The following is a 13,735-nucleotide window of genomic DNA, read 5'->3' as shown; positions in this document are numbered from 1 at the left end:
ATAATAAAGAATTAAAGACAATATAATTAATGCCAATCAACATGGGTTTATGGAAAATAGATACTATCAAATAAACTTGATATCTTTTTTGACAATATTATAGGTGTGATTGATAAAGGTAATAGGGCTGATGATAGACTTCTTTAAGGCATTTGATTTCATATTGCATTTTGGTTAAAAAACTAGAAACATTAAGATATAACATTAACATGGAACACTTGAAATGGATTAAAACTGGCTGATAGACTTCAAAACGTGATTGTTAATGGAGAATCATCATTAAAATTGGTATGTTACTAGTATGGTCTTGCAAGGATCATAGAATATCAGGGTTGGAAGGGACCTCAGGAGGTCATCTAGTCCAACCCCCTGCTCAAAGCAGGACCAATCCCCAATTTTTGCCCCAGATCCCAAATGGCCCCCTCAAGGATTTAACTCACAATCCTGGGTTTAGCAGGCAAATGCTTAAACCACTGAGCTATCCCGCCCCCCAATCAGTTTTTGGCCCCCCACTATTTAACATTTTTATTAATGACCCAGAAGAAACTATAAAATAATCACCAATACATTTTGTAGATGACACAAAAATTGGGGGAGTGGTACATAATGAGGTGGACAGGTCACTGATAGCAATCTGAATCACTTGATAAGCTGGGCACAAGGAAAAAATATGCATTTTAATATTGTAACCCTTCTGCCAGGCCAAGTTGATAGCAGCAAGGGCCGGGTTCAGTACACAGGGGTTCCCTCTCATCAAAGCAAATGCAAAACTGGCTCGAACCCCACCCAGTGACCTGGGAAAATCTTACACACACCCCTGGGCACCTCAAAAAGGCAATACTTCCCCTCTCGCAAGCACAGAGTCTCGGTGTAGCAGAGAATCTTTAACAACATGAGGTAAACGACATCAGCATTAAATTGGGAAAATACCACAACTAGGGTTCATCAACCAAACCATGAGCAAAGACCCACCCCAGCAAATTGGGCCATGTCCTTTCCCTCGGGTTCTTGAGTTCAGCAACCCAAAAATCACCCAAGTCCAAAAAGTCCAACAACCCAAAAGTTCATCTGTAGAGTGTTACTCCCCAGTCTGGGTGAAAATGTGTGTGGGGGGAATGGGAGGGCAGAAGAGGTAAGGGGCACCTTACATGATCTGAAGCTGACTGCCCTGCAGCTCCATAGGGCTTCAGTCCGATTCACTCCATGAGCCGCTCTGCTCTGCTCCGCCAGCTGTACCACGAACTGCTCCGCTCTGCTCCGCATCCCACAAGCAGCTCCCGCTGTCCCATGAACTGCTCCACCAGCCAGTTCACAAGCCGCTCCAGCTGTCCTGCAAACTGCTCTGTTCTACTCTCCAATAGATCTTCAGGCTCCCCACTACTTAACACAGTGCTCAGTGATTCAGCTCTTAGTAATTTTAGCTCTTTAGCAATTTCAGCTTGTAGTAGTGGGAGCCTCAGTGCTGGTGCATCATAAGGCCAAAGTGAATTCAGCTCAGCACCTGTAACTAGACTCCTAATAAACCCAAAATTAGCTCTGATGTTCTACCATGGAGAGAGACAGAGGTACAATTGATGGTTCAGGCCCTCACAAAAGGACCCTCACCACCAGGTACTAATACCTATTTCCAGCCTCTCTTTATTCACAGAGTACCCATGCCTAGTGAGTGCTACTTAGTTGATGGCGAGTCCCTTCATCATAACAAAAGGCCAAGTACAGTTCCACTGTCTTTGATTCCCATAATCAGGATAATAACCATTTATTCTTCCTGCCCCAATAACAGAGACACTGGGGATTCCACAGCAGCCAAAGTGACCATGAGCTATGGGCTCATTCTAGGCGGGATGGGTGTGCCTATGCAAATGAGATCAGCCCCTGAAGTTCTTTTCCACAACTTGCCACACCTCGCCACCAGATGTCATCCTGACTTTGCTTACAATATGGTGAAATGTGGATGTATAGATGTACATATGTAGGCAATACTTACATGATTGGACACTCTATCCTAGGAACTGGTGACTCTGAAAAAGATTTGGGGGTTGTGGTGGATAATTAGTTCAACTTGAGCTCCCAATGTGACGCTGTGGCCAAAATAACTAAAAGCGATCCTTGGATGCATAAACCAGGGGATCTCGAGTAGGAGTAGAGAGGTTATTTTATCTATATATTTGGCACTTGTGCAGTTATGGCTGGAATACTGTGTGCAGTTCTGGTGTTCGCATTTCAAGAAGGATGTTATTAAATTGGAGAGGGTTAAGAGAAGAGCCATGAGAATGATTAAAGGATTAGAAAACATTTCTTATACTGGTAGACTCAGAAAGCTCAATCTATGTAGCTAAACAAAGAGAAGGTTAGGAGGTATCTTGATTACAGTATATAAGCACTTGCATGGGGAAAAATATGTAATAGTGGGTTCTTCAATCTAGTAGAGAAAAGTATAACATGATCCAATGACTGGATGTTGAAGCTAGACAAAGTCAGACTGGAAATAAGGCGTAAATTGTTAACAGTGAGAGTAATTACGCATTGGAAAACTCACCAACAATGGTGGTGGACTTTGCATCATTGACCATCTTTAAATCAAGATTATATGTTTTTTTTTTCTAAAATATATGCTCTAGGAATTGTTTTGGGACATTCTATGGCCTGTTTGGAGAAGGTCAGACTAGATGATCACACTGGTCCCTTCTGGCCTCGCAATCTATTAATACTGTTCTTCCATTCCACACACTTTTCTCTACCAAAAAATCCCATTTATTTTCATTTAATTGGAAATGCTATTTCTCTGTGTGATTTCTCATGCTAAAATAATACTAATAGTATAAAAACAAAATGAATTAAAGATGAATCTGTCTTATCAAGGAAGCATTCTTCCCACGATCTGAGGGAAAATTGCTTCCGAGGCAGGGTATGGAGAGAATTGTTAGAAAATGGAAAAGCTCTATTTCTCTATTTCTTTTTATTGTTCTTAAAGAAGTTTTATTACAGTTATCTCTCACACACACACACACACACACACACACACACACACACGGCAAGGACCAGGACCCAGTGTCACAAACACACACACACGGCAAGGACCAGGACCCAGTGTATCGCTTCATTGGTATAATCAGATATTTGATTGAATGATGCTTAATCATCAGACAGATTATGAAGTGTATTTGATTAAGTATATTTTAATTTCTTGTTGGAGAGGCCAATATTTTTCTATCTTTCTTGTTTTAATTAGTGTGGTAACCAGACTGCACGATGATAATGGGTACCAGTTAAACTGAAAATAATTTTAAAAAATATATTTAGTGATTATCATCGTGCAGTCTGGTTACCACACTAATTAAAACAAGAAAAATAGAAAAATGTTGGCCTCTCCAACAAGAAATTAAAATATACTTAATCAAATACACTTCATAATCTGTCTGATGATTAAGCATCATTCAATCAAATATCTGATTATACCAATGAAGCGATACACTGGGTCCTGATCCTTGCCAAATACTGGTCTTGTAGGCCGTTGCAGGGAGCTGGTTGAATAGGTGAGGGTCTAAGATGGAGAAGCCTGTGCAAGCCTGATAATGGTTCTGGAGAGTAAAACTCCAGGAACTAGTAAGGACTGAACCAGTATAAACAGGAGTGCAACTCCAAGATGTGACAAAAGAAGCCACTAGATGTTAAATGAAGTAGTAGGGAAAAGGGAAAAGGCAGCCTCTCAAGAGGCTGTAGCTATGTCAGCGGTAGAAGCTCTCTCGGTGACTTAGTGCTGCCTACACTAGGGCTTGGATCGATACTTATGTAGCGTATTATTCACGCACCTGAGCAACATAAGTTATACTGAAGTAACTTGTAGTGTCGACAAGGGGTTAGAAACATGTTCAACTACTTAAATTGTTGTAGTACTTGTGAATCTGAATTGGTTTTAAAAGTAAGAATATCCTGTTTGTTCAGTCCAATACAGATGAGGTGTAAGCTTTCTCATTTCCTAGATTTAATTTAAACAAGTCAGTGCAAAGAGAATGATTGGACAAACTCTTTCTGTAGGAATAAGAGAGTCATTAAATATTCAGTCACTTGTAATTTCTCTCCACAAATAAGTTTGATGCAACAAATGTGTTTTTTATTCCTTAACTAATTACCTAATATAGTGTACCATCTCTGAAAACAGATTACAGATACTCATACACTGTTACACATGTTGCTCTCCTTTATTTTACTTGCTAGGCAGGAAATGTTTGCAGTGGGTCTGCTTGTTTGGGGACTGAATTACTTTCTTATGTATTTTTAACATTGAAATATGGTTATTTTTTCTTTTTGATTACACTGTGCAGTGAATGAGGCTGACCAGTTGGTTCTGCTTTAAATTGTGGCTTTGGGATAACTGAAATATTTCAGATGTGACTTTATTAAGACAACTACATATTTTTTTCTGATATGCTCCTTTAAAAGTTTCAGAGTAACAGCCGTGTTAGTCTGTATTCGCAAAAAGAAAAGGAGTACTTGTGGCACCTTAGAGACTAACCAATTTATTTGAGCATAAGCTTTCGTGAGCTACAGCTCACTTCATCGGATGCATACTGTGGAAAGTGTAGAAGATCTTTTTATACACACAAAGCATGAAAAAATACCTCCCCCCACCCCACTCTCCTGTTGGTAATAGCTTATCTAAAGTGATCACTCTCCTTACAATGTGTATGATAATCAAGTTGGGCCATTTCCAGCACAAATCCAGGTTTTCTTCTCCCCCCACCCTCCCCCACAAACCCACTCTCCTGTTCATGCTTTGTGTGTATAAAAAGATCTTCTACACTTTCCACAGTATGCATCCGATGAGGTGAGCTGTAGCTCATGAAAGCTTATGCTCAAATAAATTGGTTAGTCTCTAAGGTGCCACAAGTACTCCTTTAAAAGTTGTTCATTTTGGGGCAAAGGAAGTCATTACAACTCCTGAAGTGATTGGCAATGTTTCTATAATTTTCAGGATAAATATATACTCTTAACGTCTTATTGGGTTATTTGGTGCTACCTATGTGTTACTCTCTTTGTGCACAAAGACGTGAAGAATGAGATCCATTGAGCATAATAAATCCCTATTAAGAAATCCTTTAGATATGTCAGCTGCTCTGCTTCCTCAAAGGTTAAATCCTGAATGAAAGATGAAACAGTCCTGACTAAGTCTTTCTAGCAGATGGTCAACGGATTGTGTTAAGTGGACCCAACCTTTTGATCCCCCATGTTTCCAAGCCAGCGGGGTCTTCTGGAGTCAGTCTCTAGCTCTGGACCTTTACAGCACACCCTGGGCTGCAGACTCTCGTGTCAAACCCTTCCTTGAGGAGAAGGAGAAGTGGGACTCTGAAATCTAACTGCCTTAGGCCCTAAGACCAGTGCTGAGAGTTCCTATGCCTTCCCAATCTCTTATGTGTGCTTCCTCAGAGTTCTACCATCCAGGAACCATGTGACAGTTAAAGCAAGGAATACAGGCTTGGCAAAGGAACCTCTCTCTCTCTCTCTCTCTCTCTCTCTTTACTGTTAGACAGCACAGGCAATACAGACCTATGCAAAATGATAAACATACAATCTCCACTATCACAGTCCTCACCACTCCAGAGAGTTCTTGAAGTAATCAGTATCCTTGAGGGAAGACAACGCTCCTTCTGCCCCACCCTGACCCATACACACACATACCACTGCTCCATCTATGTCTTCTGTTTCTGGCAGTGGATTTGCTTTCTTTAGAGCATATCACTTTTAAGAGCAGTCTGTGGCTCCTTTATCTCTTCTGCTGGAGATTTTCCATTCTCCATTCCCCTTGTTGGCTATTGGGCAAAGTCGTCATAAAAGTCAGTGACTCTGCCAGTCCCACCAGGGTGGAACTATTCGAGGTTGATAGCCCTGTTTGAGCTTCACAGACATAGTTTGCTTTCACTACAAAATGGAAGTTCTAAACTGCAGTGAAGGTTTCAATCATAAATTCTATTCATAAAACAAAAACTAATTCATAAGTTGACATAGACATAGCCTCTAAACTGTCAGTAATTAATTAGCTTACTGTGCTGCTATCAAGCTAAAAAAATGGGAGAAGCCCAGATCATTGCTTTTTAATCTATGGTTATGAAATTTTGTTTAGCTGTTGCTTATATTTAAAATGTGATGCTCCTTAGTGGTGTAAACGGAATGCTTTCTAATACTTAAGGGATTTAATTTACAAACTTTGTCTTCCCCAGAATCCAGTTGGTGCCCAGAAAAAAAGGAGGGAATGTCTTAATAGTTCTTTGTATTCAGGTTGTAGTTAGAAGGCCCATTCTGCTGAGCACTGTATACACACACAGTCCCTGCCCTGAGAAGTTTACAGTCTTAATAGACAACATAGATGAAACTAGGGAAATATTATTACCCCCATTTTACAGATGGGGAACAGAGGAAAAATAAGATTAAATCAGATTTTACTGGTTTATTAAAATAGTTTTAATAGACTCTGCTTATTCTTTTATGTATTTATTAATTTTGATGGGGAGCAGTGGAAGGGAATTAATGTCCAGCAAGAAATGTAATTCCCAAAATACTTCGGTTAACTGACTGACTGACTGTCTCTGAAGAAGTCCTACTGCAGGCTTTTGTGTTAGACATTGAACGATCACAGGCTGAAGAAGACATGGTGCGTCTCCTAATGGCCCTGAAAGACATTAACTACTTGCATGTTGATCTGGTAATTGTTTTGAAGAAATTAGAGAAGATACTAGACATGAAAAAAAATCACTTGTCCACTTGGACAGAACTAATGTAATTAAGTATTTCACTGGGATTTCAGAAGCTGACATACTGACATTGAAGGAAGATAAGAAATTGTCAATTTTATCTAACTTTTTTTAAATTGTCATTTCAAGAGTCTACTTTGACACTCTTAAGTACTGTGAAAATCCCAGAGAACCCTCTGTGGGAAGAGATACAGTTGAGATTGTGCAGACACAAATTAAAGCATTATTTTTACTCCCATCCTTTTTATTATATAAGTGTCATACAGAGCCACACTGAGCAAACAGAGATTTGGAGAATGATTCTTGCCTAACCTGGCTTCATTTTTGAACTTCTGAGATTGGATGATTGCTCTCTATAAGAGAGAAATATTATTTGGAGGTATCACCTTAAGAAAAAAAACCTACACTGCTGAGCTTACTGTATGAGAAAATGCCAAGCACCCTGAACTGTAAAAGAAGTTGTTGGCAAGCTGTAGAATTCAATACATCATGCAATATCCAACATGGTGGCAAGTTTCCTGGAAGGAAGAAAGATTCTTTTTTAATGACCTTGTGCATGTGCCAACTTGGTGAAGGGCCAACTGGCTACAGTAGGAGCTAAAAGAAAGAACATGCTTCTGGGCAGGAGTTGGAAAGAAAACCCTCTTTGCTCAAAATTAAAAACCAAAGCAATGAGCATCAGTATTGTTGGCTCAGGTCTGGCTGGATTGAGTCTCTTTTAGAGGGGAAAACTGTCTGAGTTACATCTAGGTCTTCCTTTTTCCTTAAAAAAAGAACAGGAGGACTTGTGGCACCTTACAGACGAACAAATTTATTAGAGCATAAGCTTTTGTGGGCTACAGCCCACTTCATCAGATGCATAGAATGGAACATGTAGTAAGATATAGATATAGATAGAGATATATAGATAGAGATACAGATAAGTTGGAAGTTACCATACAAACTGTGAGAGGCTAATTAGTTAAGATGAGCTATTATCAGCAGGAGAAAAAAACTTCTGAAGTGATAATCAAGATGTCCCATTTAGACAGTTGACAAGAAGGTGTGAGGATACTTAACTTAAGGAAATAGATTCAATATGTGTAATGACCCAGCCACTCCCAGTCTCTATTCAAACCCAAGTGAATGGTATCTAGTTTGCATATTAATTCAAGCTCAGCAGTTTCTCCTTGGAGTCTGTTTTTGAAGCTTTTCTGTTGCAGAATTGCCACCCTTAAGTCTTTTACTGAGTGGCCAGAGAGGTTGAAGTGTTCTCCTACTGGTTTTTGAATGTTAGGATTCCTGATGTCAGATTTGTGTCCATTTATTCTTTTGCGCAGAGACTGTCCAGTTTGGCCAATGTACATGGCAGAGGGGCATTGCTGGCACATGATGGTGTATATCACATTGGTAGATATGCAGGTGAACAAGCCCCTGATGGCTTGGCTAATGTGATTAGGTCCTATGATGGTGTCACTTGAATAAATATGTGGACAGAGTTGGCATCGGGCTTTGTTGCAAGGATAGGCTCCTGGGTTAGTGTTTTTGTTGTGTGGTGTGTGGTTGCTGCAGAGTATTTGCTTCAGGTTGGGAGGCTGTCTGTAAGTGAGGACTGGTCTGTCTCCCAAGATCTGTGACAGTGAGGGATCATTTTTCAGGATAGCTTGTAAATCTTTGATGATGCGCTGGAGAGGTTTTAGTTGGGGGCTGAAGGTGACAGTTAGTAGCGTTCTGTTATTTTCTTTGTTGGGCCTGTCCTGTAGTAGGTGACTTCTGGGAACTCTTCTGGCTCTGTCAATCTGTTTTTTCACTTCAGCAGGTGGGTATTGTAGTGTTAAGAATGCTTGATAGAGATCTTGTAGTGTTTGTCTCTGTCTGAGGGATTGGAGCAAATGCGGTTGTATCTTAGAGCTTGGCTGTAGACAATGGATTGTGTGGTGTGCCCTGGATGGAGGCTGGAGGCATGTAGGTAAGTATAGCAGTCAGTAGGTTTCTGGTAGAGGGTGGTGTTTATGTGACCATTGCATATTAGCACAGTAGTGTCCAGGAAATGGACTGCTTGTGTGGATTGGTCTAGGTTGAGGTTGATGGTGGGATGGAAATTGTTGAAATCATGAAATCCATCACAACTACTCCTGTTCTTTCTGCGGATACAGACTAACATGGCTGCTACTCTGAAACCTTTTTCCTTAGGAGACCTGAACGGTTACTCCTACTCACCAAATGGGTGGAATCTGCTGATCCACATAGTCTCATAACATTGAGCAACTTATGAGCTGGAGGAGCCTCTGAGTAACCAGTTTCAAGGCAGATTTTAGGGGTTTTTTTATACAATACATTTTCTATCCTGTTTCCTTGCAAAGGAGCCTTCAAAGTATGGACCAGATGCAAGGGATGAAGGGAACTTGCCATTGTGCTCTATTTTATCAGTAGAAATTATTTCTCTTGGACACATGTGCTCACTTTTTATGTAAAATGAGGTGTACTCCAAATAATCATCTCACCAGCCCTTCCCAAAACCCTGAAGCTAACCTTGTGCATATTGGTGTGATCATAGTGAGCATGAATGTTATGGGCTTTAGGAGAGTGACAGCAAAAGCATGTTCTAGTCCAAAATGCTGCGGCTGGGTCTGCTTGTTAGAATATTCAGACCTCTCCGGGGCTCAATCAGGTTGTAGCTGATAACGTGGAGCAACCTCCCTTGCTGTAGTAGCTGCTGCAAGAGGAACTCCTCTCCTGCATCCTCCATTTGTGCTCGTAAAAACATGTAGGATGTGTGCTACAGTCTCCATTGCCCACTGCTAGCTATTCCAAGAGAGCCCCGGAGGAGTGGTCTGACCTTCTGCAGTAAATGGCGTGAGAGTCTTGCAGATGCTGCAGCTTGCCTCTCAGCACTACTACAAACTGCGATCTATCTAGCTTCATACCTCAAATGGTCTTAATTGGCTTTGAAGTCTGTCTACACTGGATAACAGAATAGAGGTCAAATATTTACTGCTGCCACCATTATAGTGGAATCTAATCATGTTTAGGGCACATTTTCACCTCATTAATGCTTTTGCTGGTATTAGGTACCAATCACAAATTCTTGAATCATTAAATAGAGACAAACCAGTATCTCCACACTTTGTGGCTCAAACACATCCCGAGATAAGATGTATTTCAGCACTAAATGACATTTCTCTGAGATATGGAGGAGAAAATCCCCCTTGTGGAATGGCTGAAGAAATTGTCATTTAATATAAGTGCTTTTAGAAATGGTAGTTTTGGTCATCTGATCAGGCAATTTTTGTGCAATAAAAGTTTTTCACAACTCCATTTTTTTCTTTCAAAACATGCCTGCACTATCCTACATAAAGTACTTATTTTTTTATTTTCTTAAATTTGTGACTAATTGATAGCCAATTTAGGGAATTTTTACCAATTCAACACTCAGTTGCTCCCCAAAGTATTTTGTTGCTGTTGACTGTATTCAGCCTGGCATTTCTGAGTTGCAGAGGCTATAGCAGATTTTCCCTTATGTAGCACATTTAATCTTCAGTGCAGATTTTATTTTTTCATTTGTTTCAACTTAACAACATGAAACAATTCTATTGCAAGCTCTAGGGACTGGGCCATGTCATCGATTAAAAACAGAATCCATAACAATTACAAATAAAAAGGGGGAAACGCCACTCTCATAAAGCAATCACTCAGGAAGAAAAACATTGCAGAACAGAAACAGTCTCCCAAACCCACTCAGATTCTCACAAAAGCCCCAGACCTAATGAAAGGGAAATTGCCTCTTCTGAATGACCCAGGATAATCCAGCATGCTGCCACTGGGTCTGGAATTGGACTGACCCATCCAGAGAAGGGAATCAGAGCAACTTGAATTACCCCATAGAACTAGTGAGATAAGTGTTATATGATACTATTCAATATCAGTAACGGGTGGTAGAAATTGGCCCTGACTGAAACATTTAAATTTGCCAAATCTTTCTGTAATAAATATGCTACATTATAGCACCTAAAAGGCACTACAATTTTCTGATGGAGTATTTCAAAATTAGGCAATTTTCTAAGTATCTCTGATGGTCTATGCTTAGTTTTTCCAAAATCCACGGCATCATAAAACATTATATCAAATGGTATATTTCAATATTCAACTGTATGCCTATTATATCTTAAATTACAAAAATATAATGAATATATATTTCTTGGAGCCCAAATGTACTTAGTTTATTCCAATAATGTTTAATAATATCTTCTCTTTAATTGTTTATGATGACCAATTTAAGCATGAACCACAAAATAGCCTCTTTTTAACTCCATCTTTACCCACATATGCACTAAGAAATCACCAGGAAAGGTACATTTTCTACTTAAAGGCTTCAAAGTAAAAAAAAAAAAACACAAAATTTGCGAAGAACAAGAATCTGTGATGTAATCAGTTGGCAAATTGGTGTGAAACATAATCAAGAAAGAATGAGGGATGACGTTTTTTGAGACAGGGAGTATAGTGTAAATTCATCTGTGATTTAGAAAAGGAGTACTTATGGCACCTTAGAGACTAACAAATTTATTTGAGCATAAGCTTTCGTGAGCTACAGCTTTTTGCGGATACAGACTAACACGGCTGCTACTCTGAAACCTGTCATCTGTGATTTAGTAATTCATACAGTCTTGAGACCTGTGACAGTGTGTCTTTCAGTGTATTTTGTGTGTTCGCTTCTTTGGGAGAGGATTGGAAGGAGGATAGTAAAAATCCAATGAAATGCAGCTAAGCAATTTTATTTCCTCTTGGTCTGTCAAGAAAATGTGGTAGGAATGTGTAGCTTATGCACATTTGGAATCTACTGAATGGAGATCAGAAGCTAGTAATGTGCAACTGATGTCTTTAATGGTTCAAATTTGAGCCTTTCTAGCATTTTTTCAAATACTAATCTTAAAGTTTTGTGTCCCAAGTATTAGTGATCCATCCTTCAACAAACCCTCTTACAGGATTCCCTCTGCCTTCAGCTCTTCTCTCCCCTGCCATCTCAACTGGCCTCAAGATTCCTCTTTTGATGTCTTTTGGTGTGGTTTAGTTACTGTTGGCTGTGATCTCGCCTTCCTGTCTGGTCTGACATTTTATGGAGCCACATGACCCCCACAACCTCCTTATTGTTGTTCAGGGACACCAAGTGGCTGTTCCCTCTCAGCAGCTGTCTTAGGCAGAGACCAAACCCAACTTCAAAAAGTTATTTTGGGCAGAAGAAATCACCATTTTCCATTCGTACATGTACGTGTATACACACGCACACATGCACACAGAGCCAGGACTAGAAACATTCTCTTTCATGTCATGCTCTCGCGGTGGACAGAAAACCTTTAGCAACTGAATTCAAGCGATTAAGAAGGGTTTTACACGCAGAGCCAGTGAGGCATCCCTAGTAGTGGAAGCAGGAGTAGCTGTGGTGAGATATTAGTGTCTTGGGGAGTGTGTCCTAAGGGATTAATAGTTTAAGGTTCGAAATAGCTTCAAAATCTGAATATTACTAGGTGTCCATCCTTAACTGAAATACTTATTAGTCTTCCAAAACCTAATAAAATAGGAAAGCTGCCCTAGGTGGTTAGATCATAACTAATTTTGGTCAAACAATATTTGCAAAATAATTTTGACATTTCATAGATCTTTTAAAACATAAATCTTCTAATACTTTGTCATCATTTGCCCACTGTAGTCACAGCTCACCCACCCACATCTCATAAATAATTGTTTTCTATATTTTCAATTGAAATTTGCTGATCACTCTCCACTGAAGTTTGTGCACCAGTAGCAGTAGATTGCATGCAGTGGGGGGAGATTTATGTACACAGAGAGCACGAAACAAGGGGTGCTACCATACAGACTGTAAGGAGAGTGATCAGGTAAGGTGAGCTATTACCAGCGGGGGGAGGGCGGGAACCTTTTGTAGTGATAATCAAGGTGGGCCATTTCCAGCAGTTGACAAGAACATCTGAGGAACAGTGGGGGGGGGGATAAACATGGGGAAATAGTGTAATGACCCATCCCCTCCCAGTCTTTATTCAAGCCTAAGTTAATTGTATCCAGTTTGCAAATTAATTCCAATTCAGCAGTCTCTCGTTGGAGTCTGTTTTTGAAGTTTTTTTGTTGAAGAATTGCCACTTTTAGGTCTGTAATCGAGTGACCAAAGAGATTGAAGTGTTCTCCGACTGGTTTTCGAATGTTATAATACTTGACGCCTGATTTGTGTCCATTTATTCTTTTACGTAGAGACTGTCCAGTTTGGCCAATGTACATGGCAGAGGGGCATTGCTGGCACATGATGGCCTATATCACATTGGTAGATGTGCAGGTGAACAAGCCTCTGATAGTGTGGCTGATGCGATTAGGCCCTATGATGGTGTCCCCTGAATAGATATGTGGACACAGTTGGCAATGGGCTTCGTTGCAAGGATAGGTTCCTGGGTTAGTGGTTGTTGTGTGGTTGTGGTTGCTGGTGAGTATTTGCTTCAGTTTGGGAGGCTGTCTGTAAGCAAGGACTGGCCTGTCTCCCAAGATCTGTGAGAGTGATGGGTCGTCCTTCAGGATAGGTTGTAGATCCTTGATGATGCGTTGGAGAGGTTTTAGTTGAGGGCTGAAGGTGATGGCTAGTGGCGTTCTGTTGGATTTTCTTTGTTGGGCCTGTCCTGTATTAGGTAACTTCTAGGTACTCTTCTGGCTCTGTCAATCTGTTTCTTCACTTCAGCAGGTGGGTATTGTAGTTGTGGTCTCTACTCAAAATAGCAGATGTAGTTGAAGAACAAATGGAGAGATTTGTGAGAGGTGCACTTGATTCTGATGGGATATGCAGCTTTTTCAGCCCAGTCAAGAAATCTGGCATAAAAACATTTGCTGATATGACAAAGAAGATCACATTTAAGTCTGGCAAGGGAGAGACTATCACAACAGCTGTCAGTCCAGAAGTTTTTTTCCTCAGAGCCCTGTGCTGAGTGAGATGCAGAGATGATATTTCAGTAGCA

At 40.3% G+C, this 13,735-nt stretch overlaps 1 protein-coding gene across 2 annotated transcripts in view; it reads left to right on the top strand.

The window, feature by feature from the left end:
* The window catches only part of SPOCK3 (SPARC (osteonectin), cwcv and kazal like domains proteoglycan 3), a 386,051-nt gene that overhangs the window by 353,648 nt on the left and 18,668 nt on the right, over positions 1-13,735 (top strand). The gene's annotated exons all lie outside the window — the stretch shown is intronic.

This window comes from Lepidochelys kempii, chromosome 4 (assembly GCF_965140285.1).
Source record: "Lepidochelys kempii isolate rLepKem1 chromosome 4, rLepKem1.hap1, whole genome shotgun sequence".
In the NCBI taxonomy this organism is placed as follows: domain Eukaryota; kingdom Metazoa; phylum Chordata; order Testudines; family Cheloniidae; genus Lepidochelys; species Lepidochelys kempii.
The sequence above is the reverse complement of the archived record's forward strand: the minus strand, read 5'-3'. Positions and strand labels throughout refer to the sequence as shown.